The sequence below is a fragment of the Equus przewalskii genome, chromosome 23 (assembly GCF_037783145.1).
Source record: "Equus przewalskii isolate Varuska chromosome 23, EquPr2, whole genome shotgun sequence".
Taxonomy (NCBI): Eukaryota; Metazoa; Chordata; class Mammalia; order Perissodactyla; family Equidae; genus Equus; species Equus przewalskii.
This window is the reverse complement of record NC_091853.1, coordinates 7,277,312-7,303,184: the sequence shown is the minus strand read 5'-3', so window position 1 is coordinate 7,303,184 and position 25,873 is coordinate 7,277,312. Positions and strand designations below refer to the sequence as shown.

At 38.9% G+C, this 25,873-nt stretch overlaps 1 protein-coding gene and 1 long non-coding RNA gene across 30 annotated transcripts in view; one reads left to right on the top strand and one right to left on the bottom strand.

The window, feature by feature from the left end:
* Window positions 1-25,873, bottom strand: part of DNM3 (dynamin 3) — a 565,868-nt gene that overhangs the window by 60,431 nt on the left and 479,564 nt on the right. The gene's annotated exons all lie outside the window — the stretch shown is intronic.
* On the top strand, window positions 4,245-6,783 carry LOC139078883 (uncharacterized). Its single transcript, XR_011532057.1, has 3 exons — window positions 4,245-4,380; window positions 4,794-4,913; window positions 5,434-6,783. It is a non-coding gene; the product is annotated as an uncharacterized lncRNA (long non-coding RNA).

Genomic DNA, 25,873 nt, shown 5'->3' with positions numbered 1-25,873 from the left:
CAAATTGTCTTTGAGCAGATGCAAAGGACATATCTGTTGGAAACTGGAATCACAGAATGAATGTCCAGGTGAAAAGTCACAGCAGAAAGTGTAGATTTAGAAACTTTTCATATAGAGATGCAAGCTGGAGCCATAAGAAAAGAAAGCACGCTAAAATCAACGAGTGTACGGAGAGGATCAAATTTTTCTTTGTGTTTAGTAAGGTGCCTGGCCTAGTGCATGTGCTCAATAAATGTTTTCAGACTGAAAGAATGAATGATGGAATGGAAGAAGGAGGGAGAGAGGGAGGAAAGTGTTTTGGGATATCCACAGTTAAGGAAGCGGAAGAAGTGCGAGCAATGGAGATCAAGGTGTGGAAGAGAGATGGAAGCAGTTCCAACACTGTGCAACATCCCAGCTACTTAGATGCAAAAACTTTCAAGACAAATGCTCTCACAACAGTGCCAGATATGCTAAGAGGCCAAACAGAATGAAGGAAGGCTGACCAATGGTTTTGTCAGAATGATTTGGGGACCCTTAACAGAGCCTTTCTGTAGGTCCGGGGAGAGAGCCGGGGGGTGGGCTGGGTGAAGGGTGTCCAGAAGCCAGGTTAGCAGGGTGAGGTGGGGAATGCAGAAAGAGGAGTGAAAGAAAGTATAAGTCACACTCTGCGAGTTTGGCAGAGAAATAAAGGAAATGGCACAGTATGTATCAAGATATCAGGGTCAAAAATATTTCTTGTAGGGCAGGGAAAATGTGTATATATGAAGTTAAAAAAGGAGCCAGCAGACAAAAGACCAAAGACACCAGATAAGGCAGTTGTGTGCAGCAGCTTTTAGATGTTGTAAAAAACGAATGAGAGTCAGTGTATTGGTAAAGGAGAAATATTTAGAAAGATTCACCTTCTACGCCATATTCCAGCTATACCTGGCTGTTCACTATTCCCAGATGGAGCAGAGCACATCACAACCTGGTACCTTCGGCCATGCTGCCCCTTTGAATTTGAATGCCCTTCTGCCTAATATCTGACTGCTAAAATCTTTCCATTCTTCAAGGCCTGGCCCAAATGTCACTGCCTATGTGAGCTGATAGGCCTCTTTGGTGAGATTAATCAAAATTGATCTCTCCTTCCTATATACTTATAATTTATTTAAGTGATTTTTTTCTTTTTAAGAATTTACACTTTTCCCATGAATTATTGTTAATTGCTTTCTAGTATGTCTTTTCCACTGTATTTTAATGCATTGCACACGGTTGGTACTCTATAGTGTTTAATAAATGGAAGGGGAATTTTTCTTCATGAAGATTTTAGCAACGGATAAGAAGAGAATGGGGGAAGAATGAAGACAAGGGTATTGGGTGGCTTTGTCTGGTTGGCTTCAGTGTTCACCCAAGGAAAGATGTGACACCCCTGCCTGGAAGGAAAGTGAGGGACTGGTGTGAAGGAAGCTTATATCTGGAGAGGTGCCAGGTAGGTCAATGAAGAGGTGAGTAAAAGGAGGGGAAGGCCCTTTAAGTGAAGAGGTGAATAAAAGGAGGTGAAGTTCTTGTAAATCCTTTAAGGAGGTGTAGGTCCTTTAAGTGAAGCCTGGAGCATCTGCATTTTTAAAAGTGTCCTAAGTTGAGAACCGCTCATGAATTTGCAGGCAGCCAGATATTTTCAGCAATTTTTTTTTTTTTTAACTAGGAGTTCACAGTTGGAAGGATAGAGAAAGCAGACAGCATAGAGACCCAGTATTGTTCACAATGACATCATTGACAGTGACCTTCACCATAATGACTAATAGAGACTGAACATAGGAAGGTGGGGGCGTGGCAGAATGAGGTCTCAGGTGACACTGAGAGAATGAGCAGGGTTCAGGTTGAGGAGAGAACCTAACACAACCGGTGAGGCCAGGCTCACCATGTGACTGCCGAGAACAGCCTGGGATGATTTTGAAGCCCCAGCCACAGAGATCATGACTTATTTGGTCTGGGATGAAGCCTGGAGCTCTGCATTTTTTAAAGTGTCCTAGGTTGAGAACCCCTGCAGTCAGGAGACAGAGATCTTGGAAAAGCAAAGGGGTTATGGGACGAAGATTCTACTGAGGAGAGAGGACAGGATGAAGTAAAAAGGCTATTTATGGTCTCGGGCCTGAAAATTCCCAGGAAATAGAAGGGTCTGCCTTTACATAAAAGAAAGTATCTACGTTTTAAAATCCAAATGTGATCTCAGCTAGTTTCCACTGGACAGACGTCACCATTCCCTAACTGACAGTCATAATTGGCACTGTAGTAGGCAGATGGTTCAACGGTAAAGGAAAAGTTTCAAAAAAAAAACTTATTTCAAAAGGAAAGTTGCCTATCCCAGAACAGACTTGGAAAAGTCTGAACCCAGTGAGACTGAGGAGAGACAAGCACAGAGAGGACACAGGACGCTCAGGAAATCCCATCATGGGCCAGACCCAAGGTCAGCCATCTCAACAGATCTCAAGAGATCTCCCGTGGGAGGGCTTGGAGCAACTCTCTGATTTCGATTGTAAAACTCAGGCACAGTCCTGGTTTTCTTAGTAGCCATTTATGGCTCTCATTCATAAATTTGGCTAAGAGGTTTTTTAATCCATTTACGTTTCCTGCCAGCACCACCTTTTGGAACTAATGAGTTCCATAGGTTTATAACCCGCTATGTGAGGTAGATTTCCTTTCACTTGCCCTAAACTTACTTCACTCTGTCTTAAAGAGCGCTTTTCTTGTCCTGAAAAGAAAAAGTAAACAGGATTGTAAGATGAGGACAGATTGGCTGAAGTAAGCAGAGCAGAAAAAGAGCTACATGTTATAAGGCGCGGCAGACGACCTGAAATCTGCAGTGTAGTTTTAAAAGGCAAACATGGTTGGAATGCATGACCAAGAGGGGAGCGAGTGTGCCACACAACAATGGCTCCATTGTTCTCCTACTGGTTAGCCCCTTCCAGTGGCTCAGCATACTGTTTGGGGCTTCTCTGCTCAAATGAAAGGGAGAACTTGAACATTTAGCAGATATCATCAAACTGATGAAAACACTGCAAGTGGACCCAGAAGAAAAATGAAACAAATTTGAATTTTTCAAGTTAGAGAAAAGAAAATCATTCTACACAAAAATATCTAGGATACTATGTGTAAAACGGAAAATACTTGTTCTACATTTGAATTAAAACACAAAGAGAAGGAGTCAAGATGCATCACGTGGTTATTATTTGTCATAAGAAGGAACTTCCTGACATTGGCAATTATATATAAGATCGGGAAAAGTATGCAGTTTATTTTTTTTGAAAATTCATATTTCCAGAATGATTTGGGGTTCATCTCACCTTTGTACCTGCCTCAACGGATTATAAAGACAGCTCCATGAGCTATCCACGCAGAGGGCTATGGTAATATTGGACAGGTAAAGGTACAAAACAGAAGAGTCTTTAAGCATCTTAGAAAAGAAAGGAATTTGTGGTTAAAATATAAATATGTATAATTACTAAAACTATAAGGGAACAACAGATATTTTAAAAACATATGAATTTTAGTGGACTGAATAGTAGACCAGAGTATCTGTTGCATTTTTTCCTCCGAGATCTCAGTATGAAGTTGATTACAGGAAAGTCTTGTGTTTTAATGGAAAATAGGGCAAAGGTTATGTGTAACAGGAATCCAGTCATGTGGAGCTTGCAGAACGCAGGATAGGCTCATAAAACTGCTCATTAAAATGCTCTGTTCTGAGGCAAAAGCAAATAAATGAGCTCAAGGAAAAGAGCCACAGAAATCGCCTAGAAATATTTCCATGAAAGCCTGTGGAAACAGTCCTACCTGGTCACAAGCTACGTTCAGGTATTGCTTATACAAATAGCCACACTTAAAAGACTTTTAAATACTTTCCCTGCAACGCTGGTTTTGACATTCTGCCAAAAGCTATTTAATGGTTTTTTTAAAAAAAATTTCTGAATAGACCGTATGATGAGCAAAAAATAAAAAAGCACGCATACCAGACGTTTTCAAAACAGCATGAGCAGAATAGTTTAGTTTTTAACCCCCACCCCCAAATTCTGGTTTAAACTTAGCAAATTTACAAGTTCTACACTGGCTTAAAACCTCAGTCCCAAATTATGGAAGTGAAGACAAAAAAGAGTCTTGATTTATAGGGACACTATTCTCTATACTTCACTCTCTTATAGGGCAGAAAACACAGACTGAGGAATTTTAAATCAGCAACAGTAACGGCTTGCCGGCAAAATAAGGAACAGTGAGAAGACTTCTAAGAAGGCAGTGAGCCCCAAAGCAGTGCAGACAGACCTGCTTACACCACGGCTGGCTGGTCTCTAAGGTCTCAAGCCAAAAACAACACCAACAGCCAGCAGCGCCCATCACTTACAGAGGGAACTGCACGACTTGATGCTGGTTAAGTGTGTGTGTGTGTGTGTATGTGTGTCGGGGGGGCCGGGGGGAGTCCAGACGTCCATCTGATTTTTAATGTAAATTCAGTGATGCCCCAGGCTCTGTCTGAGTCACCAGAGAGGCAACCTGGTGGAATGTCACCCTGCCAAGTGATTAACTGGAGGCAGGCCGGCTCACGGAAAACAGACTGCTCCAGAAAGAAGCACAAGGAGTGAGGCATGTGGTCTGAATTCACACCCGACTACTCTATCTGTGGCTTTTTCTTGCACCATTTCCGTAGCCTGTTGGATCCCGAGAGGGAGTCAAAATGAGCATGGAAATTTTGCCTGTCTTTTCTTTCCTTTTTTTTTTTTTTAAAGTAGAAGGCATTACCAATGGCAATATTGTCTTTTTGCTCTAATTTATTTTATCTTCAGAAAAGCAGTCTGGAGCTCCCTTGTGAGAAGCAATGCATCAAACTGAGAGATTCCTTCTAAAAAGCGAGCCTGGATCCCAACGGGCTTCCTGCCAACGTTTGCTCTGCTGTTCCAGGCAGGGTTTGTTGTCGTTGCTGTCTCTCTCTGGTGGGGAGGGAGCTGACGGAGAAGCTTGCAGAGATTTGGCTAAAATAAAAACACAGAGCTCTTTCACACAGCTACACCAAATCTCACATCCTGTGACACAGCCTAGACGTTGTTTGATAAACACATCTTGGCAACAGGCTCCTCTCTTTCGAGTTAACTCTGAAGAGGGTATTTCCTAATCCATCCTGCTCTAAACAAAAGCATCTGCTCTTCTGTTTCCCACTGGCCTCTGAACACCTTATTCTGGAATAATGCTTTCTTTTGCTTTAACAGATTTTGAAAATCAGCAGTAATCTTTCCACAGTGGTAGTTTACATTTTTATCTACACACACACACACACACACACACACATTCTTGCACAAGTTAGCAAGATTTAAAGCCTCTCATTTTTTATTCTTGAAGCCCCGAAAGGGAAACTGTTATTCACGCGCCAAGGAATACAGCCATTCATTATTTTTTTTCTTTCTTTCTCCCCGTATATCCTCCCAATAGGATTAAAAGCAGTCTGGGACGTGGACTGTGGAGGTCGAGGAAGAGAGAGAGGAATGGGAGGGAGAACAAGATGGCATTTTAATAGCCGCTACCACGCTGATTCAACACAGTAGGGACCTTGTGCTTCAGACTCAAACTGCTTCCTTCCCTTCCGCCTGAGCCTTGCACTTGGCCCCTTCTACCGCAGCCGCGCACTGATGTCTCCGGATAGAACTGGGAGACGAGGTAACGACCAATGGCCTTTCTGAGAATGAGGGAGAATGGAGAGGCCTAGGGAAACGATCATAATTCTATCTTTGATTTTTTAAAAAAATTTCGTCTTGGAATAATTTCAGTCTAATACAAAGGTTGCAAAATTAATACAAAAAAAATTCCCGTATACTCTTCACCCAGATTCCTCAAATGTTAACATTTTTATAAAACCACACGACCATGGTCAGTTAGGAAATTTTGAAGAGTATTGACCAGTTATTTTATAGAGTGTCTCTCAATTTGAGTTTATCTGATGTTTCCTCATTATGAAATTCAGGTTATGCATTTTTGTCAAGAAAACCACCTAAATCACGTGTCCTTTTCGCTCTGTTATCTCAGGAGACACGTGATGTCAAACTGTCCTATTTACTGCTGCTAGTGATGTTAACTTTGATCACTTGGTTTAGATGGTCTATCAGGTTTCTCCACTGTAAAGTTTCTACTTTTCCCCCTTTGGAATTAATAAGTATCTTTTGGGTGATATTTTGAGGCTATGTAAATATCCTGTTTCTCATCATGCTTTCACCTATTAATTTTAGCACCCATTGATGGTTCTTGAGAGCAATAACTATTACTGTGGTGTTTTGCCAATGGTGATTTCTATTTCCGCCTTCTCTTCTAAACGTTTTAGTTGGAATTATATTGTAAGGAAGAGCTTCCCCTGCTTCATTTAATTATTTATTCAAGTATTTAAGTAAGGATTCTTATTTTATTCTATGGGCTATAATCCGCTACTGTCATTATTTTGTTGCTGAAATTGTCCTGATTTCGTCATTGGAAGCCGCCTTTAGGTTGCCTCCTGTATCCTTTTAACACGTTCCCATCATTTTTTGAGGACTTGTTTACTTTCTGGCACCATAACGTACTCCAGGTTCGTTTTGTACTTTCTCTGCTCCAGTCTTGCAATTTCTTGAAGGAGCCGTGGTTCCTTTTATTGGAGAATAGTATAAATAACCCGATCTTTTTTTTGTTAGAGTGAGTCCATAACTCTTCTAGTGGTAAAAAGCCACCAGCATGTGGGTAGGGAGAAACAAAGGCTCTGAACTTCCAGTGTTATGGGGGTAAACTTTTCTACTGCCATAAACTTTTTTGAAATCTGAAGTATTGTGAGATTGTGATTGATAAGAAATGTACATCCGGTCTTGGTTCTGTTCTTGGAACAGAGCTCCTAAAACTCTTGAAATTTCCTAAGTGATAAGAGCTATGAAGGTGTCTTTTGTTATTCATAACAAGCCCCTTTCAACGACACCTGAGTTTATATTAATGAGGGGATTTTTGGAAAGCCCCTAAGGATGGGGGCTGGTTGCCAGTGGAACTAATCACATGATTAGAGGGTTGGGACTTTTAGCTCCATCCCCCGACCTCTGGGGAGGGGTGAGGGGCTGGGGGCTGGGTTCAATCACTAATAGCCAATGATTTAATCAATTGTGCCTATGTAATGAAGCCTCCATAAAAACGAGAAAGGATGGGGTTTGGGGAGCTTCTGGGTTGGTGACCACGTGGAGGTGCTGGGAGAGTGCAATGCCCAGAGAGGGCATGGAAGCTCGGCACCTCTTCCCACATACCTTATGCATGTCTTCCATCTGGTTGTTCCTGAGTTATATCCTTTTATAATAAACCCGTAATCTAGTAAGTAAACTGTTTTCCTGAGTTCTGTGAGTCACTCTAGCACATTATAGAACCAGAGTAGGGGATTGTGGGAACTTCTGATCTATATAGCAGGTTGGTCAGAAGCACAGGTGACAAGCTGCACTTGTGATTGGCGTCCGAAGTGGGAAGGGGCAGTCTTGTGGAACAGAACCCTTAACCTGTGGGATCTGACAGGCCATCTCCAGGTAGATAGTGTCAGAATTGAGTTAAATTGTCACAGAAGTGTGATGTCGCAGGATTGCTTAATGGGTGGAAAACCCACACATCTGCTGTCAGAAGTGTCGTAGTGTTGCAGTAGTGTGAGAGTAAAGGACACCCACAGAGGAGTGTGTTTTCTTCTTACAGATATCTATGGCTCTTCCATTACAAATTCAAAACCCACTCAAATTTTTAATGTTTAGCAAAGATTAACTTGGACTCAAACAAGTAAAGCTTTTACCACAATGTTTAATATTTTTTACTGATTGTTTTATAAGTCAAAGCAAACAAAAGATAATTAAAACTTTTAAGTGGTAATATCATTAAATCAAAAGCATTATAAGCATTTAGTGTTTGTGGGAAAATAAAAGTCACTGTACACATGGCTTTTAATTACTAGACATTATTATTGTTGTTGTTTTTATATCAGCCTAATTTACCTAAACGTTTACCCATTTCTTTGTCCATATTCTTTCTGGACCATTTTCCTTCTTCCTAAAGAACCTCTTTAAGAAGTTTCTTTTGTGTGCATCTATTGGCAGCAAACTCTCGTTTTTGTTGTTTGAAATGTCTTATTATACCTTCTCTTTAGAATAATACTTTCATTAGGTTATACAGTTCTAAGTTTACAGTGTTTCTCTCTGTACTTTTAAGATTATTCCATTATTTCTGGTTTCCATTGTTGCTCTTAAGAAGTCTTAATTCTTGTTCCTTGGAAGTTGATCTCTCCTTCTCCTCTGGATGCTTTTAACATTGTGTTTTCGTCTTTGGTGTTCTGCAATTTCCTTACAATGTATATCTGCATGTTACCTGTGGTGCTCCTAGATCTTAGAACTCATGACGTATATCAGTTCTGGACAAATTTTAGTCATTGTCCCACTCTCTTCTAGAATGATGATTAAACATATGCTAGACTTTCTCATGCTGTCCTTCATGTCTCATATACATTTCCTAACACCCTCTCTCTCTATGCTGCATTCTGAATAATTTATTCAGCTATACATACAGTCATGTGTAGGAACTGGCTTTTATTAGCTTACAAAAACCCACTGTGCACATCTCTTCCCAGGTCTGCATTCATTGTCACCACATTGACAGCTTAAAATTGGCCACGTTAGGAGTAGGTGCACTATGGAAATTGGCAAATGCTACATAACATGGCTTTTTTCCACACTCTGGAGAACTAGTTATTAAACATTTATCAGCACTCCACTGTATACAACCCATTTTACTTAGTTTCTCTTGATCTGTTTAATCTATTCATAAAGTTTTAATTTCAATAATTGAACTTTTCACTTCTAAAAATTCTATTTCATTCTTTAAAAAAATCTGCATTGTCTGTTAAAAAATAAAAAAAGGTGTTCTTCTCTCAAGTTGGTGAATTGCTCTTTTATTTCTTTAAACATTTTAAACATAGTCCAAAATCTTTTCTCCTATTTGTTATTCTCTTGACCCACTCATGACAGCTTCTTTTTTTATGTCCTTTACATGCTGGATTGTGTATTTATGTTCTGATGGGCCTTATTTATGTGAATCCTAACAGGTCTGATGTGTTGGCACATACTTCCAGGAGCATTGACGTTTCTACAGGCTCCCAGAACTGCTTCCAGCATGGGTCTACTTTAATTTCTCAGCTTTCATTCTGCTTGACTATGCAAGTGGTATAAATCTGAACCCCAAATCACATGATAGGAGACCTGTAAAAATGAATTCTCAGAGAAGACTTTTCTTTCCTTCCACCCAGAACCCAGGCCGAGATAAATAACTTTCCTTGATTTCTCCCATTACTGGCAGGTAGATCTTTATTGATCTACTATTTCATTGAAGGTGTATCTCTTTGAGTGTTCTGCTTAGTGCAGGGGTCTTGGTTTTAATTTTCCAACTTGTTCTGGCTGAGGCTTCTTCTCCTACACCCATATGATTATGTAAACCCACAGCTCTTGGGTACAGTAGTGGCAAATGCCCCAAGAACAGCTGTGGCTTCACCATAGGCTTAACTCTCTGCTTTCCAGCTCCCTCTTTATTTCTGCACCCCAGGGTTTTCTCATCTTTCTTGTGAGTTCAATTGGGAATTTAAAAGAGCACTTCTCACACTGTCCTCAATATTTCTAGATATTCTGAAATCAAGATAGCTAGTCTAAAAAAATTGCCAGAAATCAAAGTCCACATGTCTTTTAAAAAGATTCTGTCCTAAGATTAGTATAGCTAAGAACAGTAAAGATTTGACAGCCCTGATTGGTGCTAAGTCTTTTCTTTTTCTTCAGAATATCCTATAGCAAAAATGTTTTTATACCACAGACACATACACACACACATCAATGCATTATGTATTAAACTACTATGTGGTAACACTGTTTTTAGCTATTTCAGAATAAATATTGATCCTTACAAAACATTTTGTAAACCATGGATAAGTGGAATCAGAGGTTGATATTAAAATCAATTTATGTTCTAACTACCATTTTTTTGGGCCAAATTTTATTTGGTTCCCCAGTACTGTAGACTTCTAGTTTCCTTTGATACTGGTAACAATACTGTGTACTATTTGGATAAATATGAATATATACTTTGTATAAATATAGAGGTATATAATTTTGAAATTGTTTTACTTATATAATTTGTTCTGAGATTTTGACCAACTTTGTAACATAGGTAGACTTATTTCCTTCTTCAGAAATTGAGAGTCAAAAAAGATGCATAATTTTTCCAAGGCCATACAACAGAAGTTGAAGAGCTAGAATTGAAATTCAGCTTTCGGAGCTCTAAGCTCAACGTGTAATGAGCACAAATCAATCATGGAGACTGGGGCATTTTCCTATCTCCATGGGGAAGAAAATCCTAGTGGAATAGAGGGCTCTGTGATTAGGTCAGGGAGCCATATGGACACATATAAGTAAAGCAGTGGCTCAATTTTAGTACAATTTCAATTGTTTATATGCTTTTGAAGTGTTTTTTCCCCTGAAAGTTATGCAGCAATGATTTAGGGAATCTTTAGTTCAAAGAAGTTCTGCAACATAGATGCTGGTACAGAGGACCAGTATGTTGAAGGCCTACTCATTCCTTGCCTTTCTAGTTCCAATCAACATGCACATCAAAAGAAAAAATGTTCACCTTACAAACAGTCAACTAAAAAATATCTATATCAGGAGTTCACTCAGTGAAATGATTTTTCCATCTTGAATGCAGTAACAATTTTAAGACGCAATCTCTCCACCTTCAGAGGCAAATCCTTGCAAACCAATAAACTGGAACTCTTCATGAATTCTTGCACTCACAGTGAGATTTGTTGTGACAGTTTTCAGTTCAAAAGTGCATTCCTGTTCTAAGTGGACTACATGGGATCATCCAGTGGAATGAAGTCCAGTATCACACACACAGCTGTACTCTGAGAAGTAATTTTAGACGTCAAGATAATGTATGTCGAAGCTGTGCAAAACCACAATCCGCCAGTGGATCACGATCCCTTTTGGCAAACTGCTGTTTATTGTATTAGTCTCTGGCTGTACAATGATCTGGGAAGCTGAAGGATTGGAATTTGTCGCTTAAGCCATTCATCCTCAGCTGCCAAGAGGTGGGCACATTCTGACCTCCGGAATTAAAGCTGGGCAGAGTTCCATATACCATCCTACTAAGAATGCGGTCACTATAGCTCCAATAAAGACATCCTGTCTCGGCAACACAGTGTGAAGAACACTTCATGACTATCAAATTGTTTAGATGCTTCGCATTCATTTTCGTTGGGTAGAAGTCTGTTTTCCTTTTATCTATGTATAAACTAAAAGTGTGTCTTGAAATGATATATTAGATTTTTTTCTATAGCTCTAACTTAAAAACAGCTGAACTTATTTTCCTGAATACACATGAAAACTCCTGAGCTGAGACCTGATATATCAAGTTTCAGCCTGAAGAATTTTTTTGAGCCGACGGTTTATGCTGAAAAATGCTGACAGATGTCGAACAGCCTCAGCAAAGCAGTTTTTAAGGGAGTCCTGGGCAACAGACCATGTGGCTGCGTTGAAAGTGCTAAATTCTTGTTGCTAAACAATTTACTCAAAAAAAAAATTCCTAGCATTTATTATATTAAATTTTTAACAGATATTTGGAGAAAGCCATCAATTAGTCCGCAGCTGAGTTTTTGGAACCTTCTAGTTGCCAGTTTGCATTTTCTCTGGGCACAAGAAATCCTATTAGATTTATCATTCTAAAGGGTCAGATAAGAGCCAGACTTCTGGAATTATAACTGTAAAAGCATAAAGTAGGTATCTAAAATTAAAAATTGCTACAGGAAGTCCCTGAAACCGAGAGAATCTAGGTGGTTACCATTTGCTTGCTTTCTGGCACTGATTTTTCTTTGTTGGGATACTAAAATATGAGTCAGGGGAACTACAAACAACATAGGTCTGATCAGAAACAACTGAATGTTTATTAAATGTTCTACAGGGAGTTCAGACTTTCCCAGGAGGGTAATAATTTAAAGGATGTCAGTGGATGCAAATGAATTTCAGCCGTAAGAAGGAAGAAGAGGTGAATGGTACTTTTGTCTTTGGGAGAGCTGGAATTTCAGACAGGCTCCATTTTGGATAATTCTATTTAGCCTGCCTACATTTTCTGATGTTGTTTCAGTTGGAAAGGATAGAATGATATTCCTTATCCCTGCATCCTGAACGGTTCAGCAGTGTTAGGCTATGCTGTTAACAGTCATCAGGTTCCGTGGATACGCAGATAGACGAGTTTCCTGCTGATTTAAAAAGATCTTATGAATTGTGTCTTGTGTAAAAGAGAGCAAGACCCTTTTTAGAAAGTATAACGTGAGTAAGATCTGAAGCTATTTTCTTCTGCTATGGGTCCTTCAGCATACCCCAGTCTCTGATACTCTAAAAGATCATCTAGATACTTTACGGCATTGCTGTGCTCTTTGGAGAATGGTTCTTACGTTAATTTTTCTCCAAGCTAATTATTTCCTTTCTTCTTCTCTAGTCATACCATGATAGTTAAACAATCTTCTAAAAGTCTGAGCGCTACATAAATGATCAAGTGGCACAGAATGTTGGTTTGCAAAGGAAAAAAGAAAATCCACCTCTGTGGATTCATCAGCAATATCAAGTCATGAGCAGGAGGCATATCCCACCTACAAGAAATACACACACTAATGAGATAAAGTGGAAGAGTATGAAAAATGTGCGCAACTTCACAATGTTCTTACCACGCCAAAAAGTCCTAAAGAACAGAAGGAGCAAGTCAACTGCCACTAATCATGTAGAAGAAGGAAGATATTCTATCATAGCTTTTATCTTCTTCGCTTGTAAAAAATAGCAGAGTGATTAATTGAAAGGTAAAGTATAAAAATTTGAGCCGATTGGGCTTATCAAGTTTGCAAACTTTGAAAACACAACAGGCATTTTTATTTTCAGACATCTATACCAGTTTAGCATTTCGCGCGTGTCATGGGACACGCTTCACACAATGAACGTGTTTGCTGCTTCAGTGTAATGTTTTTCTGCCTCTCCTCCTCCTTCTGGTCTCAGGACGAGTTGTCTATAAACATGCGGATTTGGTGCTGCTGTATTTCTAACTCCCGACAGTATAGTAATCCTCTTCACATATTATTGTGTCATTAAAATGATTGTGCATAACCACTGAATTCAGAAAAATAAATCCTTAAGGCAAAAATACTCTTTGGCCAAACAGACCTAAATAACATGTGTATTCTTTACAAGCTAAGTGACCGTTGTCTTCATTTATTCCCTTCTAGTGAAGTCAATTCAGAGGATGAACATTTGGGAATTTTTAAAATTTAAAAAATCTTAATTTAGAAATGGATATTTGGTAATGTACCACTGTCTCCATATTACCTTGATGTGAAATTCAGAACAAAATATTTTATAATTATTTTCATATTAAAATGATCTAAAATTAATGACAACTAGGTCCAAGACGATTATCAGACCCAAAACAGTAGGCTAAATAAGGAGAGGTCACGTATTCCTACATAAACTAGGAAGGGAAAATGAACACCACTAAATATAAACTCTGTCTCTGTTCCTTCAAAGGGTCTAATAATAGCAGCAGCAGTCACTTACTGAGAACTTCTAAGTGTCAGGGACTGAACTGAAAGGGCTTTATTGATTGTATTTTCTCATTTAACCATTACAATTATCTTTGAGGGGTGTGTGTTATTTCACAGTTTGCATATGAGGAAATCGAGGCTCAAATGGATTCAGTAGTTTGTCTAGTAAGTGTAAATGCCGGGATTCAAAAGCCCTGCGTCATTAGAAAATAGTCAGTATACTTTCAGTGGGTGACCAAACACGTGCTAGAGGAATTGGTAGGGTATCCGGGTGGGAAAGAGGTCTAGAGAAGGGCAAGGGAAGAAATGATATTCCTGGGGACGTCTCTGGGGTCAGGAACCTCTGATATTGGGAGTTGGTCATATTGGAAGGTTACCCAGAAAGTGTTCTTTCTGTCTGCTGACACCTTAGGTAACATAAGTTACATTATTTATTTATCGAAAATGCTCCTGGGAAGATGGGGGATTGGGCAGGGCTGACGGCACCTCTCCAGAATTTGAATTTACCATTTACCAGCTCTGCGAACTTGAGGAGATTATTTAATCTCTCCAAGCCGTGGTGCCTTCCACCACAAAATGGAAGTAAGAACTGCAATGCATAGATATTAGTTGTGAGAAATGAATGAGATTTTTAAAATACCAGTAACAATGCTTGGCATGTATTTAGGCATTAAACAAATGCTACTTCCCTCTTCTCTTCTGTACTTAAGTTTTACTGAAGTTTTCATATGTTAAACAGATTATTACTGTATTTTTTCTGGGTTTTCAAATTTTTGGGTTCCTTGATTCTGTTATTTTTCTGGTTTGCATTCATTACAATGAACAAAATATTCTATACAAGGATGTGTGACAAATTTTGGTAGAATATTAGAAAGAACATGGGCATAGCAATTGGAAGATATGGACCTGAGTCCCGGCTCTACCATTCATCTATCCAATGATATTTGTAGGTTAACCGATCAAGAGTCAGTCTGATTCCCCTCCTTCGTATGAGATCTGTTCTTCCAGCTTCTTTTAAGATCTCTTTTTCTTTGGTGCCCTATAGCTTCTCTGTGATGCGCATAGGTGTGTATTTGTTTATTATTATTCGATCCTATTTAGAACTTATTGTGTTTCCTGAATCTCAGAATTGGTGAACTTCAACAATTTTATAAAATTCTGAGCCTCTTTCTCTCTCTCTCCTCCTACTTCCCTCAATGTTCTAGCATACAGAACTGGATTAACCATAATCCTTAGTTCATGGCAGTCTGTCATCATTGGTCAAGTATGGACCAATTTTATTTATTTATTTAGATTTTAATTGATTATTATAATGTAATAAGCACCTGTTAATTCATTACTAAAAACAAAAGCTAGGATTTTTAAAATAACCTGCATTTACTCGTATGGTACCTTCCACCAACTCATCCCCCTGCTTCTGCCACCCAAGGGAACCATCAGTGAGAACAATCACCATTCCCTTACTTTCCTTTTATAGTTGTTTTATTGAATCTATATATAGCTTTAAAGAGTTATTTTTATCAGTTATTTTTAATTTCATAAAAGGAATATACTGTATATAATCTTTTTTCACTTATATTGCTAATTCATGCATACTGTTGAATGTACTGTAGCTCACTTGTTTGGGATTCTGTATAATACTCCAATGTGAAAATAAACTGCAATTTATTCATTTGCCCCTCTATTGATGGCCAGTTAGGTTGTTTCCAGAGTTTCACTACTATAAACAGTGTTGCTATGAACACTCTGCTACTCCTTTGAATACTGCCTTTTCCCCATTCTCTCTATTGTCTCCTTCTAGAACTCTGATTAGATACACGTTAGACCTACTCAATCTTTGGTCTCAACTTTTTTCTTTGTGGGTGGTGTTTTATTCTGATCTGTGCTTTATTCTGATCATGTATTTATATTACTACATATTTTCCAGTTCACTAATTCTTTATTCAGCTATGTCTAATCTGCTTCATTGACTCTTTTTGATTAAATTTTTCATTTCAATGATTGTGTTTCATTTCTAGAAGTTATTCCCCCCTGAATGTGCTTGATCTTTCTTGCTTGACCTACAAGCTTCTCGTTTATTTCTTAAACATATTAAACATTTTAATTTTATTTCTGTGCCTAATAATGCCAATATCTTTTCTTCAGTGGTCTGACTTCACTGTCTGTTGTTTCTCTTGGTTCCCTGCAGTGGCTTGTTGCCATATGTCTTTCCTTCCTTCCTTTGTTCCTTGTGAGCTGTTCATTTTCCTTGGAACTCCATATCCAAGGGAGTTACTTAAGGCCTGGGTGAAACTTGCATTTTTCCAGAGAGGATTTATGCTTGCATCTTCTGGTTTGTCTGGGGTACTGCTAACCCAGGAAATTTAAATTCTGTATTGATGTTTTTCATAACACGCACACAGCGTGAATTCAGATGAGGGCAGATTTCTGTTTATATAGTCTAATAGCCTAAAGGCAGATCACCACCACCATCCTCCTTCCGTTTAGTGCCAAGGTTAATAAAGGGCAATTACGTTGTTTCATCCTTCTTGAAATTGTGTTTATTTCTAGCATACTCTTATACCAAGGTAACAGTTTGCAGTATCAGCCTGTGTGACAGTCTCCTGTTAGCCTCCTTCGAACTAGGAATGTCTGAAGCTTTACATCTGTTCCCCAGGCCTTCTTCGGCCACCATGAAGGATGCTCAAGTTCTCAGAGTTTGGGTGAAATCCTCGGGATTAAAACCAGTTCTAGCACTCGCTCACTTCCCAGGTTTCCTGTTTTCACTTCATTTTCTGGCCTTTATTATGGATTCTTTCCTTTCGAATCATTTTGGCAACGCATTTGAAAACAAATTTTATATATTACATTCAGCATTTTAACTATAAGTGTGCAGGGTATCCACCAGAGTATCTGCTCTGTCATTCTGTTGAAAATAGAAGTCTATCTGTGCCCACTTCAACACTTATTTTCTATTGCAATTGTTTCTTAAGTCCTCAGTCCTATATCCGAATACATTTGCTCACTCCTAGTATAAAGCTCTTACTAAAATATAAAGACGATCTCAAATTTAAATTTCTTCAAAGGATCCATAGTGGTCTTAGGATAAAGTCCAAACTCCTGTCCACGGCATACAAAGCCCAGTAAGATTTGATCTCTGTCTATCTCCCCTGCTCCTCAGCCTCCTTGGCACACCTTCATACAAACATCATGCTGTCATAGCCATCTACCTTCAGTTCCCCCAAAACACTCTCATTTCTCTGAATTTTTATGTATACTGTTCCTCTGCCTGGGATCCACACCCTTTTACCCAGCCTTCTCCCAGATTCTTACTTGTTTCCTGCAAAATTCATCTCAAAAGTCACTTCCTTTTCAAAGAATTTTAGGTAACTCTCATCTCTACTTCCTAACATAACTGTTATAACAATTATCATACAAGGTGATGATAAATGATTTTCTTGTCAGTCTTCCCTACTAGACTGGGAGCCATTTGAGAATGCGGATTCTTTCATGCTATATACCCAGTATTAAGTACAGTGTCTGACATATGGAAGGTGCACAAAAACACTTAAAAGTTTGGTAAATTTGATAAGCAGGACTTATTCCAATGGTTAACAGGGTGTGTGTGTGTGTGTGTGTGTCTGTGTGTATGTGTGTAGGTGATGTGTGGTTTAGATCATCTGCTCTTTAAAATTATGCATGATTTTCTGACTTCCCATCAATAAACAAAATGGAGAGCTGAACTTCCATTCTCTCTGCCCTACAGATTTTGAAATGCTTGATTTATTACCATACCACCCCAAATGCCTTTGGAACCAAATTAATAAGGAGAAAAATGGTTAGTTCATTTAGGAAGCCTTTAACTCACAGTTGTCTGAGAACTCTTTTGTCCTCTAATATTGTTTTCTCTAGCATAATCAATTTCTCTTTCTGAAAGAACATCAAATAAGAAAGCAAGATATAACTGAGAAAATACTTTTTAAGAAACAAACATTTTAAAACATAATGAAACTAAGGCTTTGTGTTTGATTCCTGTCTATGAAACGGAGAGATAACTAACTGTTAGGGTCTCACTCTAACTCCTCCGAATCTTCTGGAAAGGGAATTTTTATTCCCTCTATGAATAAAAATTATATTTTCTTTTCCAAGATATATTTTAAAAAGATTCCAGTTTAGCAAAAGTTCTAGGCACATCTGATTTGGACATGAGACCCTATGCATTAGTCATCTACAGACAATGGAATAAAACCTTTATAAGGCCATAAAATGTGAAGTATTCTGAAAGCATTGGATATTACTGTACTTAGTGAAATATAATAAAAAGAATGCCAATATCTTTAGAAAAACAGATTTTGTGATATGTTTACACATGTCCTTTTGTGAACACACACACAAAAACACACACACGTGAGCCACAGAATTAGAATTCTGTTGGCTATTTTTCTCAAAATTTAAGCCATCAGCCATTAATATTTTGAAGTAATTCCTAGTCTACTTCCAGTTTGAGCTGACTCCATCATAAAAACACTGTGAGAAAGGAAACAAACTGCCTAGATTCCATTTGGCAAATCCAGGGCTTGTAGATCTAACTGTGGTTCAGCCTCTGGCGCCATCAGTTGGGCTCAAAATCAAAAGCTGTGGAAGGAGGTAATTAGCAGGGACTCTAGACCACTCAGTTGGCAACAGCAGGCTTCTTATAGCCACTGGGAAAGTGGGTGGGAAGGGGTTCAGAAATATTCTCTAAAATAACATTGCTCCTTTAGAACGGAGGATTGCAATTTTGGGCTGTTTTCATGGAGAAAAAGTTGGTTTTGATTAACATTCCTATTGACACATTTGTTAAGGTGTCACTAATTAGAAAGTTAAACTACTAGCAAGGACAATCATTACAGGTTCTTATTCACTAAGAAGACAAGAGTAGAAGTCGCCTTCTAACCGACTTGCAAAGGTAAAGGATACTGTGACCTGGCATAGCGACCACCAGCAATTCTCGGCAAGAAAGCATGCAATTCCCCATCCCATTAATTCGAGCAGAAATTAAACCAAAGAGAGGCATTTTGCCAAAGCAATAAAAATATAGTTATGTGGCTCACATTCAGAGGATAGAGTCGTCTGAATCTTGCCTGACTAGGCTGTTGATTTCTTCAACTTCAGTGTTAAACAGAAAGAAATTGGCTACGTTCAAGCCACTCGATTTGGCCATAGACATGATCATTTACAGATGAAGGCGAAGCAGCCCCAAAGTGAACAGAAGATGAGAAGACTGTGTTCCAAATTGACCAGCTGAAGGAAAGTTTATATTTTAAAAAAACAATCACTTGGTCAGTGACTCATGGGGAAAGAATTTCTAAGCTTTCTTCAGGGAAACCCCAGTAAATAACATGTATAATAAAATGGAGATGGTGTTGTCTGTTTCGTTGGGCGGTTCAGTCTGCATAATAAACCTTTTGGCAAAAAAAAGAACGTTCTGAGCACTATTCTCTCTGGGAAACCCCCAAACAGCAAGAACTACTGTGGCTTCCTTACAGTTTTCCAGAATATTTTCTATCTCAGACTTACATGCGAAGTAAAAACTTGGAAGAAATGTGGAAAAAAATCTGCTTTTTGTTATAGGGTTGAGGATTTTTCAGTTGGTTGCTGCCATGATTCACACTGCACTCCACTCCTCTGACTCAAAACCACATATCATAAAAAGCAACACTGACTGGAGTGAATTCTTCCTTCTTTGTCCCGAGGAGCACCAACCGCTCTAAGTGCCTACATGATACACAAGAGGAATGAATGAGAAATTTTCGGCCTGCAGCAATTTACTGCAATATAGTGTAAATCATATACTTTCAAAGAGATCTGGAGTTCTCCTTTTTTTTTTTCTCCTGTGGGGTTGAACTGACATAATCTATAACAGTTTCAGTTCCTCTCTTTTTAATTAGCAAAAGCTTTTGGAATTTTGTTGTTTTTGGTTTCTAAGAACATCGTGCAAGAAAAAAAAAAAGGTCGAGCAAAATAAAATGTGCTTCTAAATGATTAAAGAAAGCCCGGTTTGTTGGGGATAGGAACAGTTCAAGTTCTCTATTCCCCAACCCCCTGCCCAGAATGCTTTGTTCCAGCCACACGGTGTCTAATCAGCATGTCTTTAGATTATTTTATGTTAATTAAAATTATGGTTAGTTTCGGAGGTTAATGTATACATGTGCATGTGGCTTCAAAGGCTTCCCAAATTACTGGCTGAGCTCCCTTGCCTCGGGCAGGCCCGATCTGTGATAAAACTGACCACATTAAACCAAGTTTATTGCTGTGGAGTTTTTTTTTTAACTCAATGGAGAAAATACATTTTGCAGGTTTCTTAAAGAATTTCCCATTTTAAAACACTCTCTCAGGATTTCTAAAAAGGTAAGGAAAAAAAAAGAAAAAATGTAAAAGGAAAGGAACAAAGAACTGACTCATACCAGAAAAAACCAGCTTTACAGATTACTGAGAGGCAATGGATAAGGCACAGAACAAGACAGAGCTAGATCACGGCTCCTACCACATGCTGGCTGCTGCTTTTTTTTAAACTATAGAAATGTTTCAACACATTGATTTAGTGAGAGGAAATCCTACAAAAGAAAATGGATGAAAAATGATTAATACGATTTAGTCTAATTCATTCTTCACTTTGTCTAATGCAGATGGTAAAGCTGCAGGCAAGCGCTCAATGTTTGTCAGTGACTATAATCAGGAGATGCTTGGAAGAGTGGTCAGCATAAACCTTGACGGTCCCAGGGGCAGAGCAGCCCAGTGGGAGCTGGGTGGGAGACCAGTCTGGGAGACAGGAAAAAACAGAAGTTGAGATCAGCAATGGGGACAGAGAGGTGCTTCCTCTGTGGAGGAAAGGCAACCCACGACTTAGAAGGGATTGTATCCACCTACATCTGATTCTGATCACATACTAAATTCCCAGAATGAATCTAACCCCCCAAAATTGGGAAGGGGCACATTTTTCAATTATATCATCATCTATTCCTTAAAACTCTCCTTGCTTCAGGCCCTCACCACCTTTCTCCTTGACTACTACCAGAATCTCCTGACAGGTCTCCTGGCTCCCATTAAATTCATCCTTCACACTGCTGCTAGACTAAACAGTCTAAAATACCACTCTGACCTTTCATAGCTTCTTGATGGCACAGCATGAAGTACACTATCCTCAGTGACCTGATCCCCTGCCTGCCATGTAGACATAAGTCCCACCACGCCTGAACTCTACAAGTCAGGTGTTACCCATTAGGATGCCTTCACCACCCATCCCACAGGCTACCAGGTCCTCCTTATGAGCCACTGAACCCTGAACACACCTTTTATCATCCTCTGTTGTAAGTTTCTATTAGGTCATGAGCTCCTGAAGGACAGAAATCATGGCTGACTGAGTAATTTTTGGATCTTGGCACCTAGCAAGTGCTCACTAAGAGCTTGTTGAACTGAACTGATGTGAAATGAAAGAAACAATAGATGACATGAAACTCCAACAGATGGGACAAGCAAGAAAGATGTATGAAAGATGACTGGCTCTCAGGCTGCAGTCACTATCAGAGACTGGGAGGTGACCTGGGAAAATCTAGGCAAGTACACTGGCTCCCTAAAGTGGGGGAAGATTCAGGAAGGTGTTGCTCTAAAATATAACTGAACTCTAAGTGTTTGTCACATCTCTGGGTGCTTTGACCCCAAAGCATAACATAGGAAAATCTATTTAAAACCATAGTATTTTGATGGAGCAGATAACTTGCCAGGCCAGGACACCATTGGTTCCTGAGCAGATGACAGTCTAATGCTGATAACAGGGCCAGGGCAAGAGTGAATGACACTGATGAGGTTTCTAAGGCAACATAAGGCAATGCAAATGCTGTAGAAACAGACTGGTGTAAAAATAGATGGAAACAGATAATACAGTTTGGGTAAAAAATTTCAAGAAAAGCATCACCCTTTCTGCATCCCCCAAGGACAGCAAATGCAAACTTTCAATACCGTCAGAAGTCAGGAAGGAAATTTAGTAGACTCTAGACTCTAAAGTAAGCCCAAGAATGGAACAGTCTTTTACACATTGAAAAGGAACAACTTTTGACATAACCAAATATTTCACAACCAGCGGTTATCCTCAATTCTCCTTTAAAAGCAATCAACCTTTAATTTTCTATTTAGAAAAACAAGTGTCAATGGACGTCATGGTCACTTTGTAGGCTACAAAGTATAGAAGTACGGAAATTACCAAAGAGGGAAAATGTGAACATACATTTTAACAAGTTAATGTTATTTAGCAGAATAGTTCTAAAAGGGAAAAAGGTAAAAAAAAGAAAGAAAACTAAAACTATAATCCTGTACAAATAAATTTTCTACTATTTATACGTGTCAAGCTCAGATCCACTTTTATTCTGGATTTAAAACCAAATGAAGTACTGGTTATACACTTAGGCTCATCTGGAAAACTCCCTGGAAGTGTTCAGAGCTCCTCAGCACAAAAGTACAAAGAGATATGGTAATGACTTCCCTGGACAAACAAATATACAGAAAAGAGGGAGGTGGTTTGAGCTCTCAGGGCACACCCGGTGGCCTGTGGCTGCTCTGATCCTGCTCCATGAAGAAATGTATGAGGCCTCTCCAGATCTTCCTTCCAGCCTGGGGACCGCCAACAGTCACTTTCAATGAGGAAAGGGAATGATTCCCCACCATCAGTCTCAGAGCTGCGAACAGAATCCCTTCACAAGCTCCCCAGCTACTGGCAAAACACTATTGCTCACAGCTGACAGGAACTCGAGAAAGGTGTAATTAGAAAGCTGAAGTTCCGGTAAATCTGGACTTAGGACATGATTCTTAACATCACATCAATCTACCTCACAGTAAAATCAAAGGCTGTAGGTGTAAAGTCTTCCTCAATGGTGACAGAGGGAAAATATTAATAGTTTCTGTACCTTACACTATGTCTACTGTTGACACCTAGAGTAGTTAATTCCAAAATTTAGAAGTTATCACAATTGCCCTGGCAGCTTATTTAAAATGCATATTCCCAGCAGCCAACCTCAGATGTTCAAATTCAGAAGACTTGGGAGTAGCCCAGGAGTTGGCATTTTAACAAGCTACTTGGGTATGTCTGATGCAGGTCAGGTGGACCAACCTGAGAAACCCTGTGCTACAGGCTGCTCCTCATCCTTCTGCCTACTCTGCAAGAATGCTCCCCACAGGACACTGATACTACAAGATGGTGAGAGCTATTGTTTACAAAAATGGGGGGGAGGTGTTATTGGCTAAAATCAGTTCAAGAATTGCAGTGTCAAACATATTTACCTGTTTCTTTACCAGTGTCGTCAAATTTTTTCAACTGCTAATGTACTACTGTCTCACCGGAAGAGAGATAAAGAATACAACAATCCAAACATTTATAGTCACCAAATCTCCTTCTTCTTTAAATAGGCTGAGCATACTTTGGGAAATGCTGCTATATAGAACTTTTATGTAAGAAAATATAAAAGCAGAGAACTACTGAGGATAATCTGTAGTATCTAGATGGAAATGGTTTAGTTGTAGAGTATACAAGAATATCCAGGAGCAAAGATGCTGGGCTACGAACAAATTCTGAATGTAAAAGCCAACCAGTAACTCAGCAACAGGTAGCCCAATTGATGCCTTTCAAGGTGTTAGCAAAGAGTAAAGTTCTTGGTAAACAGTAAGTTTCGAAAAGAGGTGATATTTGGAGAATGAGGATGATATCGGGGAGGCAGAACAACAATTGGATCCAGAATCATGGTGCTTTAACAAAGTCCAGACAAGTACAAAAAATAATGATATTAAAGATAGCCCACACTTTTTGAGAATTTACTTCGTTCCTGGTACTGTTCTACAGACATCACAAGTGTTAGCTCATTTGGCCTTTGTGAGGTGGGGATTATCATTAAGCTCCATTCAGCAAATGAGGAGAGAGGCTTAGAGTAACTTGCACAAAGTCACGCAGCTGTTAAGTGGCAGAGCTGGGATTTGAGCTCAGACGGGCACTTTAAAACACTGCACTTCTTTGTCCCTTTAATCAGAAGGGTCAATGGGTTTACAGTTAAAGGAGACTATCTGAGCAGCAGGGATCTTTTTAAAAAGGGAAAAGCAAATGATCAAATTGGCAAGGATTAAATAAGAAGGTAAAAGAAAATGGTAATACTCATAGGTTACAGTTAGGCAAGATGTTAGGAATGTGAATTGCTCTAGCTTTGGGGAAAGTAATTTGGTGGTATGACTCAAAAACTGCAATTATTCATTCCCTTTGATACCAATTCCACTTCTACAAATCTACCCTAAAGAAATAATCAGAAATGCATATGAGGGATTATGCACAAAGACGTTCACTGTAAATTTACACATAATCATAAAAAATTAAATTGAAATGGAGTATGTGTATGTTAAAAGGTACATGAACTTTAGATTCAAAACTGGGTTTGAATTAAATACTGACTCCTTCACTTCTTAGACGTGTGATCTTTGGCCAGTTTGCTGGCTTTACGGAGCCTCAAGTTCTTCCTCTCTAGAATGGAGAAGGTAATGGTTACCTTCTAGCAGGGATTCTCAAAAGCAGTACAACTGACATTTTAGACGGGATAATCCTTTGCTGTAGAGGGCTGTCCTGGGGTTCACAGGATGTTTAGTGGCATCCCTAGCTTCTACCCACTAGATGCCAGTGGCACCCCTCAACCTAGTCGTGCCAATTAAAAATGACTCCAGACATCTCCATGCTAAATGTCCCCAGCTGAGAACCCACTGGCTTACAGAATTTATGACGATTAAATGAACTAATTTAAAGATATTTAGTGGTAAAGGGAAAGGCAGAAACAAACAGACTTTTCGAATGGGAAAGCCAGGTAGAGAAAAGGAAAACAAATATATATAAAATATGTATTATGTATTTTTTATAAGCAGAGCAGAGAAAGCCAGCAGAAGAGAGAATGGAAATCCAAGAGCATGGAAATAACTGATACAGGAAAGCCTTAAATATATGCTAAAGTGATGGCCTTGTCAAAGAAGAGGACCATCCCATGACCCGAGAGTACAGAAGGGAAGGGTGAAGAAACAAAGCAATTCTGAGGGTTTTCCTCTTTATAGTAATGTTATTATCCCTCCTTTGAAAACAAGTAAGATATAAGGAGTCCTTTTTCCCATGGTATAAAATATGTTGATAGAGCTGGAGTAAAGCTCAATCAGATTTAAGTTACACATACTGAAAAAAAACTCTAATAATCTACTCCATTAGCATTTTGTTGTGCCTAGCCCCGAAAAACATGGTGTAAATAGTCTGGCAAGGTAAAAATTTAAATGTAGGCCGGAGAACTGGTTACACTAATTTCAGGTGACTCAATCATGGTGACCAGGTTAATGGCTAGAGATTTCAGAAGCCTTCTCCTGTCTTAATGGCACTCTGTCTCTCTTCTCTGATCCTCCTTTCCCCCAATTCCCCTCCTTTGCAGTGTCACCTATGTCTCCCCTTGAAACTCTACGCCTAAGTTCAGTTTCTGACTCGTTTCTTCAATCATTTATATTCATTCATTGAGTCATTCCACAAACATTTACTCACTACCGATTATGTCCCAAGTTCCAGCGATATAATAAGTTAAGAAAATCATGGGGGAATCTTGTCTTCAAGGAGTCTGAAGTACAATTAAGAAGACAAACAACAATCAAATAATAAACCAACAAATGTAACAAATAGCAGAATATCACACGTTATCAATATACAAAATTCTGTTCTGCCAAATCTGTGCCTAATGTTCTCTGTCCAGTATTAAAAATCTAAATGCTGCTTTTTCACATTTGGGAGGCCTTTCATTTGCTAAGCAGTTGTAATACACCGTATTTGTTAAAGACCTATTCCCAGACTGCAACCACCATGTCATTTGATAGAACCCAAGCTGAAATTTTGAGGTCCTCCCTCTCTGAGGGGATATTTGTATTCGATAAATCTATAATAATACTATACATTTTCTACTTTTATACTTCTGTAATTCATTGTAATTATAACCCTCTCAGCGCTTCACAGGAATTGGAAATGTAAAATTATGAATAGCCTTCATAAGACTTGGCTTCTCCAGCCGACTTCAGTAATTTTGTCACATTTGAAGAAAATCAAAATATCAAAGTTTATGCTTCAAGGCTTGAAAAACTCTACTTCTAAATGGGCTGAGCAAATTGACGTGGGTCAATTTATCTTCGGGTCCAGCTGTCTTGGCTGTCTTAAAGTGACTTTTTAAAAAAAATCTTGATTGGTAGACAACACATTCCATACTTTAGTCG